This window comes from Triticum urartu, chromosome 5A (assembly GCF_056163025.1).
Source record: "Triticum urartu cultivar PI428250 chromosome 5A, HENAU_Tu73, whole genome shotgun sequence".
Lineage (NCBI taxonomy): Eukaryota > Viridiplantae > Streptophyta > Magnoliopsida > Poales > Poaceae > Triticum > Triticum urartu.
The window spans coordinates 61,802,425-61,819,254 of NC_141877.1; positions in this window are offsets into that span (position 1 = coordinate 61,802,425).

The following is a 16,830-nucleotide window of genomic DNA, read 5'->3' on the forward strand; positions in this document are numbered from 1 at the left end:
AGCGTAATGGTGTGTCCGAACATTATAACCGCACTTTATTAGATATGGTGCGATCAATGATGTCTCTTACTGATTTACCGCTATCGTTTTGGGGTTATGCTTTAGAGGCGGCTGCATTCACGTTAAATAGGGCACCACCCAAATCCGTTGAGACGACACCTTATGAACTGTGGTTTGGCAAGAAACCCAAGTTGTCAGTTCTTAAAGTTTGGGATTGTGATGCTTATGTGAAAAAGCTTCAACCTGATAAGCTCGAACCCAAATCGGAGAAATGTGTCTTCATAGGATACCCAAAGGAGAATGTTGGGTATGCCTTCTATCACAGATCCGAAGGCAAGATATTCGTTGCTAAGAATGGATCCTTTCTAGAGAAGGATTTTCTCTCGAAAGAAGTTAGTGGGAGGAATGTAGAACTTGATGAGGTAATTGTACCTACTCCCTTATTGGAAAGTAGTTCATCACAGAAATCAGTTCCAGTGATTTCTACACCAGTAAGTGAGGAAGCTAAAGATGATGATCATGAAACTTCTGATCAAGTTACTACCGAACCTTGTAGGTCAAGCAGAGTAAGGTCTGCACTAGAGTGGTACGTTAATCCTATTCTGGAGGTCATGTTACTTAACCATGACGAACCTACGAACTATGAGGAAGTGATGATGAGCCCAGATTTCGCAAATGGCTTGAGGCCATGAAATTTGAGATGAGATCTGTCAGTGTCAAAACCGGCGGATCTCGGGTAGGGGGTCCCGAACTGTGCGTCTAAGGCGGATGGTAACAGGAGGCAGGGGACACGATGTTTACCCAGGTTCGGGCCCTCTTGATGGAGGTAAAACCCTACGTCCTGCTTGATTGTTCTTGATGATATGAGTATTGCAAGAGTTGATCTACCACAAGATCAGAGAGGCTAAACCCTAGAAGCTAGCCTATGGTATGATTGTATGTTGTCCTACGGACTAAAACCCTCCGGTTTATATAGACACCGGAGGGAGCTAGGGTTACACAAGGTCGGTTACAAAGGAGGAGATATCCATATCCGTATTGCCTAGCTTGCCTTCCACGCCAAGTAGAGTACCATCCGTACACGGGACGAAATCTTCAATTTCGTATCTTCACAGTCCAACAGTCTGGCCAAAGGATATAGTCCGGCTGTCCGGAGACCCCCTAATCCAAGACTCCCTTAGTAGCCCCTGAACCAGGCTTCAATGACGATGAGTCCGGCGCGCAGTGTTGTCTTCGGCATTGCAAGGCGGGTTCCTCCTCCGGATACACCATGGAAGAGTTTGAATACAAGGATAGTGTCCGACCCTGCAAAATAAGTTCCACATACCACCGTAGAGAGAATAATACTTCCACAAATCTAATCTGCTGACACGTTTCGATAGTATGACATCACCCCATGGCCCGGTTATTATTCGAACCGCTTTTCTCAACCAGCTCTACAAATATCGCGAGGCGGTTTTCTTGGTACGTCTTGTCAAAGCAGAGGTTGTGGTCCCCTTATCACGGGATTCTCATCAATACGGACATGGGTAACCCAACCACGCCATCAATTACGACGCCTGGGGAATAAGCGGTTTTACCAGGCAAGTGGGGAGACTCATCGCCTCCTCCGCCCTTATAAAGGGACAAAGATTTACTTCTTTCACCCACGCCTTCTTCCTTCTCGCTTACCCATTCCCGCACACTCGAGCTCTAGCGCCCAAGCTCGCATTCTTCTTCTCAAACCACTCCAAGCATGTCTAGAGCAGGAGGCAAGTGGATGGTCTCCTCCGTCACGGTGGAGAACATCAAAAAGTTACGGGAAGCCAGATACCTAGCTGCGAATATCGCGCACCGGCTGCCGAATGCGGGGTAGATCGTCCCAACGCCCGAACCCCATGAGAGGGTAGTTTTTCTTACCCATTTCGTCCGTGGACTGGGATTTCCTCTCCACCCGTTTGTCCGCGGGCTCATGTTCTACTACGGGCTGTGAAAGTGCTAGTGATCGACTAGAGGGGGGTGAATAGGATTTTAAGGAAGTCTTCAAAACATGGGAGTTTCGAAGACAAACGATAGAAATAAACCTATTACCATGCAGCGGAAGGTAGACTACACTAAGCAAACCATAGTCAAGTATTCAATGAAGTGAAAGCACAACAATTAATGGCAACTAGGCAGTATGGATCAGGTAGGAAGATAGTACGAAGCCAATCAGAACAAATAGTCACTCAGTGAAGACAAAAGATAATGCAAACAAACAATGACTTCACAAGGGCCAACTGTAAATAAAGAGATGAGAAGGATAGAACAAGTGACTTGTTGAAGACAATGATTTGTTGGACCAGTTCGAGTTGCTGTGACAATTGTACGTCTGGTTAGGGAGGCCGAGATTCAACTCAGAAGACCGTGTCTTCACCTTATTCCCCTTGAGCTAAGGACACCCAGTCCTCGCCCAATCACTCTGGTAAGTCTTCAATGAAGACTTCCAAACCTTCACAGACTTCGTTCACCGACGATCCACAATGACTCTTGGATGCTCAGAACGCGACGCCTAACCCGCTGGAGGATTCACAGTCCTCAAGTGTAATAAGTCTTCAGATCACACAGACAGGAAGACTTAAGTGATGCCTAACACTCTTTGGCTCTGGGTGTTTAGGGCTTTATCCTCGCAAGGAATTCTCTCTCAAAGGCTTCGAGGTGGGTTGCTCTCAAACGACAAAAGCCGTACACTAACTCTGAGCAGCCACCCGTTTATGGTTGTAGGGGGTGGGCTATTTCTAGCCACTAGGCAACCCGACCTAATTTGTCCGAAATGACCCTGGGTCACTAAGGAACTGACACGTGTTCCAACGGTCAGATTTCAAACACACACGGCAACTTTACTTGGGCTACAAGCAAAGCTGACTTATCCAACTCTGGATAAGATTTTCTCTCATAGTCTTCGCTCCAAGATATAGGATTTTGGTTAAGCATCACTTCAGTCATTCTGACTGGTTCTCTTGGACCCCACTTAGCAGTGCGGTGGTTCCTATGACTCAACGAAGAAGAAAAAGAACGACGAAACAACTAAGTCTTCGCGCTCCATAGTCTTCACACGATGTCTTCTCTTGTCATAGTCTTCAATGTGAATGTCTTCACATCCAATCTTTGACTTCAGTGTCTTCATACATTTTTAGGGGTCATCTCTCGTAAGAAAACTGAATCAATGAGGGACTTCTACCTATGTTATCCTGCAATTCTCACAAACACATTAGTCCCTCAACCAGGTTTGTCGTCAATACTCCAAAACCAACTAGGGGTGGCACTAGATGCACTTACAATCTCCCCCTTTTTGGTGATTGATGACAAACTGGTTGAAGTTTTCAACGGGGAATAAAATATGTGAAATTGTAAAGGATAGGGTATTGTCTTCATAAGTTGCAAAGGCTCCCCCTGAAGATGTGCATATAAGTAATTTGCTTTTGGAATGGAAATGCACATGGCAGGTTGTACTTGTGGAGATCCTCTTCAACCTATGATGACAATTCATCATGCATGATATGATGTAACAAAGATAACGACATGCATAATGAAAAATGGACGTCTACAAAATGACCTAAGTGCGGAATTTATCATCGCACATGCGGAATTTATCATCGCATCACAGAATAGCAAATAAGTAGCAGACGACCATCGAGTTTAAGTGTTACAACTCAAAGAACCAAATGTATGGAAAAGCAAGAGTTGTAAGCACTTGGCAAAAGCAGCAAAAGGTAAACAAACCACCCATATGGACCTGCTTGAAGACTATCAACTCATATGCTTCTCCCCCTTTTGTCAGTAAGGACCAAAAAGGTTTGAAGACATAGAGCGCCTACTCGTTCCCATGTGGTGCAGGCGAGGCAGCAGGGTCGTCGTTGAGGTTCGGTGGTGCAAAAGAACTTGGTGCAGTGTCGACACGCGCTGAAGTTGGAGCAGGTGAAGTTGCATCATCTTGGTCATCAATGACTCTGGCATTCACTGTCGCAGTTGAGGACGAATAGTCAGAGTCTTCAAGTGAGCGAGTCCGATGCAAGTGAGCATTCCTGGGAGGAGTTGAGTCAAACTTGAATCGTTCGGTGAAGCCATCGGCTTGCAGATCAGCTTCAGCACTAAGTAATGTCAAACTCTTCCACGACCTCCGACAGGTTTCATGAGTGACAAAGGCATTCTTGGTGGCAAGGTTGCGAATGCGGTTGACATCCACCAAGAGGCTTTGAATCTGACGCTTAAGCCAGTCGTGATGTTTGTCCTGTTTTTGGTGTAGCGTGACGAGAAGCTCTTGGTCATTTAGGACACGAGATCGCCTTTGGGGCCTTTGCGCAATGGTGCTACCAGTGGCGTCAGTTTGAGCGCGAGGGGCACATGTGTTGCCAGCAAGGGGATAAACACGAGAAATTGATGGAACTCCTTCAATAGGCTGGGTGAAGCTTTGGTGATCAACATTGTGAAGATAAATGGGATCCTTAGCAGGCTCTGGGTAAATAGCTTCAACCGACAGATCAACCTCTGGCAAGAAGACAAGATGATTGCGCGCACACGGCTGATAGTCGATTGCAGAGTGAAGCTTGATAAGGCGCATTACTCATGGAGCATAAAACTTGAGACCAAAAATGTCAGAGCCAGATGCAGCCAACTGTCTGATGAAGAAGTCTTGAGCATTGAAGCTGATGCCATTGAAGATATAGAAAACCAAAGTCTTCATTGCTCCTTCAAGCTTCGCTGCAGATGAATGTCCTTTGACAGGCCATAGAGTCTTTCTGATGATATGGTAAATGGTCGAGGCAGATACTCTAGGTCTTCAACAAAGAATTCAGACGGGTATTCAGCGTCGTGAGGCAAGGGCTTCATCATGCTCAGCATTTGACTCATGTTGGGTTCTGGCTTCTGAAAAATGCTTTCCAAGGCATTCTGGTGTTGTTGACAACCTGGTTCATAGTATTCACCAGGAGTGGGCAGGCCTGTGAGCTCAATGATATCAAGAGCTTCGGCTTCATGATGGGCATTGCCTGTCATCCACTCAAGGACCCAAGTCTTTGGATCCCTGTTGTAGCCTAAAATGTGAAGAGTTGCATAGAGCTGTAGCAGTAGCTCTTCATTCCAGTGTTCCTTATCTGTGACAAACTGCAGCAGTCCAGCATCTCTGAAGCAATCCAATGCTTCTTCAAGGCAGGGCAGGCCAGCTATAGCTTCAGAGTCGAGGCACATATGTGGAAATATGCGCCCTTGATTGTATAAGACGCAGGAATAGTAGCTGCACTGCTGATAGCTCCAGAACCGATCTGATGAAATGCGAGGTTTGGTATAAGGGTTCTTGGCGCTGTTGAGGAAGGTGTTATGTGCCACGAAGCCATTCACATTGAAGACCCCAGGCGAAGTTGCATTGCCTGGGAATCGTGGCAGTCTTGGCTTGGGCTTCTGGACGGAAGGTCTGTGCTCGACATGATAGTCAAATTGGGGACCTGCAGCAGGTGGAGGAATCAGAATGGGCCATCGAACCATAACAGGCTGACCACGATCAAATGCCAGCTCAATGGTGTGAGGTCTTGGAGGGGGAACAGGAGCATTGGCATTATTGTTGACATGGGCTTCTGGGGCCACATTGGCTTCAGGTGCTTGCACCTCAGGTGCTTCAGCAGTGGCTTCGGGCGCTGCAGTGGCTCCAGGCACGTGTACTTCTGGCACCGAAGTAGCTTCAGGCGCCACATTAGCTTCAGCCATGACAACGTCATTGGCTTCAGTGGTGATGTTGGTGGCCGCCTCAGGATTGTTAACCTCCATTTCAGAAGCTGGAGGGTCGGAGACGTTCTCCTCGAGAACAACATCTTGGTGGGACGGGGGTGTAGCAACTCTTTCTGCTTCAACTCTTGGTTCTTCTTCTTCATCGGCTGATGCAGCTGGAATATCTTCAGCCATTTTGGCTTCAGACTCAGACACATGCATAGTGGGAGTGACTTGGGACCTTGGTCCTTTGCGAAGCCTGCGTAATGCTGGCGACGGTTGCGGAGATGGAGTTTGCTGGGCCTCAAAGTCATCGTCATCTTGCACTAGTGAGGGGGCTTGCGGTTGGGGAGAACTTGGGGTGTCTTGTCATTGTGGGTGATCAGCCCATGATGCATCCTGAGCAGTTGGCGTCAGAGGACGACCAATGCTGATGAGTTCGCTGTGCATGAGCACAGGCGATGATACCAATTGGTGCTCGATCTGAGGAAGGACTTCATCATCTTCAACATTGTCGTGAGGACCAATGTCTTCAGTTGCGGTGGGGTCAACAGCTGGATTGTCTTCAGCTTCAGGAGCCTCTGTGGAAGCAGGCTCATGAACTATCACTTGGTGTTCTTGATTTTCAGACGTAGGATGAGCCACTGAGATTGGCTCGACCTCAAGGGGCTCTGTGGGAGAAACCCAATCTCTCTTCTTGGTTTTGCGTTTCTTAGTTGGAGGAGCATCATCAGTGGTGCCCTTGGTTTTGCGCTTTCTGGCTTCAGCTTCAGCTGCCCTTGTTTTCTTCAGTTCTGAAGCCACTGTGGGGACCTTAGGCTTCGAGCCTGTCATACTGGCTGGGAAGACAATTGGATGTACTTCCTACCTTGGTTCTTCGGGTTCTGCCACAGCTGGCTTCTTCTTCTTCTTGGCTGCCATTCTGGGGTCGATGCCTGGTCGCCCCAAGGCCTTGCGCTTTTCAGCTTCATTGTATCCCTGAACACATTTAGCAGCAAGATCCTTCATGCGCTCACGAGAACCTTTGGCTTCTTCGCGTTTGGTTCGGAATGCTTCCTTAAGCTCATGCATCATGGTCTGGAAGTTCTGAATGTCTTCAACATTGAGCTTGTCCATATGCTTCTTGAACTGAGCCTTTTCATAATCTATCTTATGCTTCAGCTCAACAATCTTCTGAGATAGAGCCAGCTCAGCAGCAATGGCTCTGTCGAAGGCGACGCTGAGGCCAATGGGAAGCTGAAGATCATCAAAGCTAATATTTGGGCTATCAAACCACTCATCAATGAATGTGTTGATGATTTCAACATCAAAGAGAGGAAGGTCATTGAAGATCTCTGCCTCTTGCTTGCTCTTGATCAACTGCTCAAGAGCGTCATCGCCAAGATCGTCGTCGCTAGACAGATCAATGGCGTCATTCTCATTTCGCAGAACAGCAGCAGGGGTCAGTGCTTGGCTGGTGGGTTGCATGGGCATCTTCACTTTGGAGGTCTTGGAGATGCGTGACAGATCTTCAGACTGCACACTGTGTTCAGGAGGTGCAGTGGCCAGAGGCTTCACCCGTGAAACCTTTGGTGCAGGGGCAGGCTTCGAAGCTTTAGGCTTCTTCAGCTTCTTTGGCTTCGGTGGTGCAGGCGCTTCGTCAGATTCAGTGTCGTCTGCAGGTTGATCCACGACTGCCCCTTGAACCATAATATGAGTGATGAGACCTTCCAGGTTGTAGAAGGGCCCAACAAGATTGGGTTCAGCTTCGCGTGAGCCATCGGCACGAGGAGCAGAGGGGCCTGGATTGAAGTCTAATCCCCGCGACTTCTTGTTTTCTTTGGCTGAGTTCCTGGCAAACTGAAGGTTGCGCTTGAACAGATTGTCGTCACGACACCATAGCAATGACGATGGGTCTACATCTGCAGGTTGTGGTCCATGGACCATGCAGGGATAGAAGCCTTGTTCAATGGCTTCAGCTCTGGACCTGGGTTGAAGATTTTTGTATAGGATGTCTCCCCACGGTCGCTTGATGGCATTCTTCTCAGCATACTCCTGGGTCACGAACCTGTACTTGAACCATTGTTCTGCCCAATATCTTCGAATCCATTGGATTCGAGTTTTCCGCTGATTGTAATCCTCCTCCGGATCTGTCTTGTACAGCTCATAGAGGTCAGGAGGCAGATCTCTTGAGGTGTTACCACGGTGCTCTCTGCCACCCTTCCTTGCAGATTTTTCTGGTGCCATGAAGTTTAGACTGAAAGGCTTCAAAACTATCAAAGTCTTCTCTCTACTGGTCAGACAAGAACTGGCTTCAGGAGAATTAATATGATGCTGTAAGTATTCTGCAAATGAATGCAGACTATGAGAACCAAGGGATTCTCCCACGAACATGTACCTGTGACAGCATTAAGGTGCGAGGGAAGGGGAGGAGGTCATATGCATTCTCACAAGATTTTGAAGATAAATCAGTTTAGAAGACATTGACCTCATAGTGCGAAGACATTGACCTCATAGATAGAGAGTTGGTTCTAGATTTGTATGAATCCACGAATAAGTACAAGTGAGGAATCTAACTGCTATGTGAAGCATAAGTGAACATACTAGGCATATTATGAGATGCAGTATGAAATAGATCCAACTTGTGTGAACAGAAACTGCTTGTGGTAGAAAAGGATGAATCTATCGGATCAAAAGAGACTGTAAAAAGGAGGTTTTATTTAGCACACAAGGAACTTCTAGACGGAGTGGGAGAGGAGGCCAAGCAGTTCAATCTTCCGTGCCCTAACTTGGCGACGGAGGACACCTACGGCGACGGCGGAGAAGACGATGTCCGCGGCCGGCGTGAGGACGGCGTCGGTGAGGTCGCGGCAGCTAAGCGCTTCGTTGCCGGTGTCGTCGAGGGCTAGCGGTGGCGCTAGGGTTTGTGCGAGAGTGGAAGGATAATGACTGTGGTGAGGCGTGTATTTATAGGGACAGGGACGGCACAGTGTTATTACACAGGTGCCCCTGGCGGTTCACATCTGAAGGACACGTGGCTATCATGCAACACAACGGAGGTTGTTCCACGTTCCCACGCACGCCTGGATTGTCGGGTGGTCGTTCCCACTTCTCCGGGTTTCAGGTGGAAGGATTTAGCATTGAAAACGGATTAATGGTTGTCTCTGTGTCTTCTGCTGACAAGGATGTAGAGAAGACATTTTGACAGTGTCAATAGAATGCATATGATTTGGATAGATAGACTTAGGAAAGAAGCATAGAGGGGTTAGGGTCCAATCACATTCACTTAGTTCAAAAGATTCAGCAAGAAGCCATAGCTATAAGTGAATGTTGTAGAGGACAGAAACCAAATCGGTACGTTGAAGATAAACATGAGGTCATGTTAACATTGAAGACAAACAGAAAGCAAAGACTTTGCAAATGTAACGCCATGTGAGAAACACTTCTTAGGGAAGAATTTGGTGGTGGCTTTACCCACCGTATAGGAAGTATTAGACCCAGACATGGCGCACAACTATCATGGTGCTCTGAAGTCAAATTCCACGTTAATGTATTCACACTCAGAATGCACTAGTGTGTTGCACATCTAAGTCATCAACATGCACTAGTGTTAGGAAGTGTGCCTGATCACAGGACATTTGAGGATTCCAAGATATTTAGCTCACACCGTAACTTGCAAAACCTCTTCTCATCTAAGGGCTTTGTGAAGATATCTGCCAATTGCTCTTCAGTGTTGACGTGTATGATATCAATATCTTCCTTCATGACATGATCTCTGAGAAAGTGATGACGAATTTCAATGTGCTTTGTCTTCGAGTGCTGAACTGGGTTGTTAGCAATCTTGATGGCGCTCTCGTTGTCGCAGTAGAGTGGCACTTGCTTCAGATGAATGCCATAGTCTTTGAGTGTTTGCTTCATCCATAGAAGCTGAGCGCAGCAAGATCCAGCAGCAATGTATTCAGATTCAGCAGTGGAGAGGGATACATAGTCCTGCTTCTTTGAAGACCAACATACAAGTGATCATCCCAGAAAATGACATGTGCCTGATGTAGACTTGTGATCCACCTTGTCACCAGCATAATCAGCATCCGAGAATCCAACTAGATCAAACTCTAAGCCCTTTGGATACCATAATCCTAGTGTTGGGGTGTGAGCCAAATATCTAAGAATTCTCTTCACAGCTAAGTGATGCGATTCCTTTGGTGATTCTTGGAACCGGGCACACATGCAAACACTAAGCATGATATCTGGCCTAGATGCACATAAATAAAGCAAAGAACCAATCATGGAGCGGTATACCTTTTGATCAAACTCTTTACCATTGTCGTCGGGACCCAGATGGTGTTTGGCTGGCATTGGCGTCATGTAGCCTTTGCAGTCTTGCATTCCAAACTTCTTCAGGCAATCTTTGAGGTATTTCTCTTGAGATATGAAGATGTCGTTGTGTTGCTGTCATATTTGAAGACCAAGGAAGAACTTCAGCTCACCCATCATGGACATCTGATATTGCTCTTGCATCATATATCCAAACTCTTCACTGTATTTTTGGTTAGTGCAGCCGAAGATAATGTCATCCACGTATATTTGGCACACAAACAGTTCACCATCATATGTCTTCATGAAGAGAGTGGGATCCAGGGAACCAGGTTTGAAGCCTTTGCTCTTCAGGAAGTCTTTGAGTGTGTCATACCAAGCTCGGGGGGCTTGTTTAAGACCATATAGTGCCTTGTTGAGCTTGTAGACCATGTCAGGATGTTTTGGATCTTCAAAGCCAGGCGGTTGTGCAACATACACTTCTTCTTCAATCTTTCCATTGAGAAAAGCGCTCTTCACATCCATTTGATACAGAAGAATGTTACGATGATTTGCATAGGCTAGCAGTATGCGTATAGCTTCAAGCCTAGCCACAGGAGCAAATGTTTCATCGAAGTCAATTCCTTCAACTTGAGTGTATCCTTGAGCAACGAGACGAGCTTTGTTTCTGACAACTTGACCATGCTCATCTTGCTTGTTGCAACATATCCATTTAGTGCCTATTATATTGTGCTTACGAGGATCAGGACGCTTAACCAGTTCCCATACATTATTCAACTCAAACTGTTGAAGCTCTTCTTGCATAGCTTGAATCCATTCAGGTTCCATGAAGGCTTCATCAACTTTCTTGGGTTCAGATATTGAGACGAATGCGAAGTGCCCACAGAAATTTGCTAGCTGTGTTGCCCTTGAACGAGTGAGTGGACCTGGTGCATTGATGCTATCAATTATTCTCTCAATCTGTACTTCATTTGCAACACGAGGATGAGCAGGACGAAGATTTTGCTCTTGCTGATCATTGTCATCGTTAGAAGGATTGTCATCAGGCTGAGCATTGTCTTCAGGTTGATGTGGTGCAGAGATGATGAGTTCCTCTTCAGGCTGAGCTTCAGACGGTATGATTTCTCCAGTTCCCATGAGTTTAATGGTTTCAGTGGATGGAACTTCATCTAGCACATTTGGCAGGTGCTCTCTTTGTGAGCCGTTAGTCTCATCGAACCGCACATCCATAGTTTCAACCACTTTATAGTGAAAGAGGTTGAAGACTCTGTAGGAGTGTGAATCCTTTCCATATCCAATCATAAAACCTTCATGTGCTTTCGGTGCAAATTTTTAAGTGTGATGTGGATCCTTGATCCAGCACTTGGCACCAAATACTCTGAAGTAACTGACATTTGGCTTCTTTCCAGTAAGGAGCTCATAGGATGTCTTTTCCAGAAGCTTGTGAAGATAGACACGGTTGATGATATGGCATGCAGTATCAATGGCTTCAGGCCAGAACTTTCTTGGAGTCTTGTATTCATCTAGCATCGTCCGGGCCATCTCAATAAGTGTTTTGTTCTTGCGTTCCACGACGCCATTCTGTTGCGGCGTGTACGGAGATGAGAATTCATGAGTGATGCCCAAAGTATCAAGATAAGTGTCGAGGCTAGTGTTCTTGAATTCAGTGCCATTGTCACTTCGGATGTGCTTGATCTTGATGCCATAGTTGTTCATGGATCGATTGGCGAAGCGTCTGAAGACATCCTGCACTTCAGTCTTTAGAGGATTATATGCACCGAAGTATATCTTGAATAATCATCAACAATGACAAAGCCATAGAGACAAGCAGTAGTAGTAAGAGTTGAGTAGTGAGTGGGACTGAAGAGGTCCATGTGGAGCAGTTCGAAGGGTTGAGTCGTTGTCATGATTGTCTTCGAGGGATGCTTGGCCCTCGTCATCTTTCCTGCTTCACAGGCACCACATAAGTGATCCTTTTTGAACTTGGCGCCCTCGATGCCTATGACATGCTTCTTCTTTGCAAGAGTGTGCAAATTCCTCATGCCAGCATGCCCTAGCCTCCGATGCTAGAGCCAGCATTCTGAAGCTTTTGCTAGAAGACATACGGCAAGATGTGGTCCTGCTGAGAAATCTACCATGTACAAATCATCTTTCTGATACCCTTCAAAGACTAGAGACTTGTCAGATTCCATTAGAACAAGGCAACAATATTTTCCAAATATCACAATCATGTTTAAATCGCAAAGCATTGAGATAGACATTAAGTTAAAACCAAGGGATTCAACAAGCATTACTTTATCCATGTGTTGATCCCTTGAGATTGCAACTCTACCTAGACCCAATACCTTGCTTTTACCAGTATCAGCAAATGTGATGTGACTCTTATCAGATGGACGTAAAGTTGAGTCCATGAGAAGACTTCGCTTGCCAGTCATGTGATTAGTACACCCACTATTAATAATCCATTCTGAAGCAGCTGGTGTCATACCCTACAGTGCAGTTAGGGGGCTAGTCTTCATGAAGAGAATTGTGAAGCATAAACATTTGATGAGCAAGTGTAATATGAAAGCTTAGATCGGTGTCGGGTGGTAGGTGCGACATATGCCAACGGGTGGCTTATCATTGTGGGAGCCAGTAAGACATCGCCGGTGCCTGGAAACGGGATAAGGCGAAGACATGCACGCTGGCGGATCTTACCCAACTTCGGGGCTCTCCGTGGAGATAACACCCCTACTGCTGCTCTGCGGGGTCTCCGCATGCTCACTAGATGAATCAAGTAGCTACACAATGCTCCTTGAGCTGTCTGGTGGAGGAGGAAGAAGGGCACGGCTAGCCTACTTCCTCTCCTTGGGTGGTGTTTAGAACTAGTAAGGGGTCCAACCCTTTGCATGGGTGCTCCGGGGGGTTTATATAGGCCTACCCCCCGGGGGTACAATGGTAATCCGACTGGGCGCGGGGCCCAGCCGTCTGTGACTGCGCTCGCCAGCTTCTGCGCCGGCTGCTGGGGCCCGCCGACTGGTGGGCCCTGCCGGCTGCCGGCCCCTTGGTCGACAGGCAGGCCCCACTATCCAGGGCATGGTCGGCGGCGGGTTACTGTGGCTCCATCTTGTTGACGTGAGCTTCATCGTGGTAAGCGTGGCTACAGTACCGCCGCCTGTCTGGCGATCGCTGTAGCCTTACCGCGTCTTGTCTCCTTAATGGGGCGTCTTCTTTGAGGAAGGCAGCAAGCCGGCTGCAGGGAGCCGGCTCTGTCTTGGGCCGACTGGTTGGAGGCGTGGCCGCCTTCGGGCGTCTCTCTGCTCAAAGGGGCCCACCGCCTGTGGGCCACGCTGGCGGCCCGTCGTGGGTGATGCCAGGGTCAACATGGCAACAGTGTTGCGCCGGACGGGTCATGTCTACCCCGTATGGCGCACTGTGCCAGGCGTGCTCCGGGATTCGGGGGTGGCAGGCTCTACTGTAGCCACGCACCATCGCACCGCCGTTAGGTGGGTGCAAACTTTGTGGGTACGGTCTTGACCGCTTTATGGGGAGCCGGCTTCTTGGAGTCGGCCTTCTCATGGCCGGCTTCGTGGAGTCGGCCTCCTCATGAGGGCTAAAGTCGGACCGCCTCCCGAAAGCCGGCCCGGGTTGCAGCCAGCTAGGGGAAGGCGGCCCCATGTCTTGGATTCTTGAGAGCCAGGCGGGCTCGTAACTTTTTTCAGAAGGGCCAGGGGGAGCCGGCTAGGCTACCCATGGCTATTTACTCCGACAGTAGTCCCCGAAGCTGATCGAGCTCCGAGGCGAGCAGGGGGACGAGAAGCTTGGTCAGCTTCCCATTCTGAAGAGCCGGCTTAGCGGGTGTACACCGACTTCAGAGAGCCCCGCGTCTTACAGGCGGGAGGAGGGGGGACCTGCGCGCTGACTACGGGGCCCCCCGCGGCCACGTGGCAGCGGGATCCTGCGAGCGCGCGCGCGCGACGGGACGCCGCCGCAGGCCCGGGCCCGCCACTCGCGAGCCTTGGTCCGGGCGCGGATCTTCCGTGGCCCACAGGGGCCGCTCGCCTTCTCGAGGCAGTTTTGTTTCGCCGTTAAGGCTCGATAATCGCGGAACGTGGGGAGTGGGCACGATCGATCCCCACGCTTCCCCACGCCGCGCCTCCTCGGCTCCGCCACGTGAGCCTATAAGTAGGGGGAGGAGGGAGAGCGACAGAGGTTCGCACGCTCCCTCCCGCTCCGCCCCTCCTGACCCTCGTCTTCTTCCTCTCGCTGCCGTCGCAGCTTCCCATCTCAGCGCCGACGCGTCTCTACACCGCCTCGCTCCCATGGCGTTGTCAAGCTTGTGGGACGGCTCCAACGTCCATGAAGACCATGTGGAGTTCCTTCGCCAGACCCGGCGCCTGCCCGGCGCCGACCGCGTGCAAGTCCGCCTGGCGCCGGCGACGGAGATCTCGCCGGCACCGGAGGAGGGCGAGCGGGTCGTCTTCCGCTCGCACTGCCTGCGCGGCTTCGGCCTTCCGGCGAGCGGGTTTCTGCGCTCCTTCCTCGATTTCTACAACCTCCAGCCGCATCACCTCACGCCTAATGCGGTGATGCTGCTGTCGGCCTTCGTCTCCCTCTGCGAGGGCTTCTTGGGGCTGCTCCCCACGCTGGAGCTCTGGGGGGAGTTCTTCCAGAGCAAGCTCGGCACGGTCGTCGCCGGCGTGCCCGCCCCCTGCGGAGCCTTCATCGCCATGAGGAGGGTGAGCGAGAACAACCCGTTCCCGCCCATCCCCCTGATCCAGTCGGTGAAGGTTTGGCAAAGATCTTATTTCTATGTGAAGAACGTCGCCGAGGAAGGAGACTACATCAACCTGCCGGCTTACGTAGCCGGCCCGCCGGCTGGGAGGCAGCCCTCGTGGAGCTTCCGGTCCCGGTCATTGTCTCCAGCCGGGAACGCCGCCATCTCCCAGCTTCGGGTGATGATTCAGTCAGAAGGCCTGCGCAGGGCCGACTTGGTGGCCGCCTTCGTGGAGCGCCGGATTCTCCCTCTCCAGAGCCGGCCCCATATGATGTGTCAGATGAGCGGCCGCTTCGACCCAAGCCGGCTGAGCACATGGGAAATGCCCCACTCGGAGGTGGCGCTCATGGTTAACTACATCGCCAACTGCAAGCTCGCCGGGGACTGGCAATACGGCAAGGTGTCGTATTCTCGCGCCAATCCTCCGCTCGTGGTAAGCTTCTCTCTCTATCTTCTTTTTGTCGTCGGCCGGCTTCATGATGGCCGGCTTCTGACCAGTCGGTTCTTTTGAGCAGAACCCTCTTCTTGCGCCGCCGGCCGGGGCAGCGGGAATTGAACGCCAGTATACCCCCGACCGCACGGTGGATGACGTTGACGACCCGGACTTGGTGGCGGCCGCCATGGAAGACGCCGTCGTGGGGGACAGTGCTGAGCCCAGAGGCTCAAGGTTCACCGCGAGCTTCGAGGACTGGCCGGACGAATTCGAAGCCGAAGTCGCCCCGCGTCGCCAGCCGACGGCCGACCAACAGGGCGCGGGCTCGTCTGCCGCGCCGGCTGCTGGCGGCGCGCAGAAGCGCCGGGCCGCTCTAGGCCTCTTCGGCAGTCGGCCGAAGAAGTCCAAGCCCTCCACCGCGGCGACAAAGCGAGACGAGGCGGCCGCGAAGGCGGCCCGCTTCCGCAAGGCGGTAAAGCAGCCCCAGGCGGTCTCGGCGTAAGTCTTCAATTGCCTTGCCGCATTCTCGTCATCATTCTCTTTCTCTTCGAATATTCTTCTTAACCTTTCCTCGCTTGCTGGACAAGGCGCCACTTTCCCTTGAGCGGGGTCCGGGCAGCTCCGTCGTGGGGACAGCTGGAGGGTCTTCGAGCTCCCACCACGTGGACCCCCGCGCCGATCTCAGGGAGGCCACAGAGCGGAACGCCCGCGAAGCGCGGGAGGAGCGCGAGGCGGCGGAGAAGGCGGCCGCCCAGGCGGCGAGGGAGCAGGCCGACGCGGCGGCCAAGGCCCATACGGAGGCGGCTACCGCGGAGACGGAGGCGGAAAGCTCGCGCGACCAGCCTCCACTGCTCGCCATTCCTCTCCGAGCTGTAGCCCCCGACACCCCATTGCCCTTGGCGGAGGAGATCGTCCAAGACCCGCCGCTGTTGGAGAGGGGGGAGGACCCCGTGGCCTTGGCGGGGGGAGCACTGCCAGCAGCGCCAACCGGAGCGGGCCAAGGCGGTCAATCGTCAGCGGCGCCAGAGGAGCCGGCCGGAGGTGAGCCGGAGAACAGAGCCGGCCTCGAGGTCCAGCCGGCGATGCGCCGGCTCGCAGGGGGAGGCGCCGCTCCGCCGGAGTTGCGCCGAGCCGCGGGCGCAGGCCAGTCGGCGGAGGATCTGGAGGCGGCCAGCACCGCCACGTCCGAGTGGACTCCCAGCGGGGGAACTGGCGAGCTAAATGTGGCGGCTCAAGGGGTCCGGAGCCGGCTGCAAGCTCAGGCCGCCCTGCTGCAGCAGTTCACCCAGGAGTTCTTGTCAACGCGAGCCACTGTCCGGGTGAGTCCTTCGTTCTTCGCCGCTTTGCTTTCTTAATTCCTTCCGTGGGGGCGCGTCAGCGCACCCACTAGGTGTAGTCCCCGAGATTCGGGCCGACTGCTACGCAGTCGGGTCAGATCTTTCTCGACGGCAATCTTATTTTGCCTTTTTCTGAATTTTCAGGAATACCACAACCTTCGTGCTGCCGCCTTCAACTCCCAGGCTCGGGAGCTAAGTCGGAGGACCGACGACCTGGCCGACAGCCGAAGTAAGTACTCAAACTTGTCTGTCTCCTGTGGGGGCGCGTCAGCGCACCCACTGGGTGTAGTCCC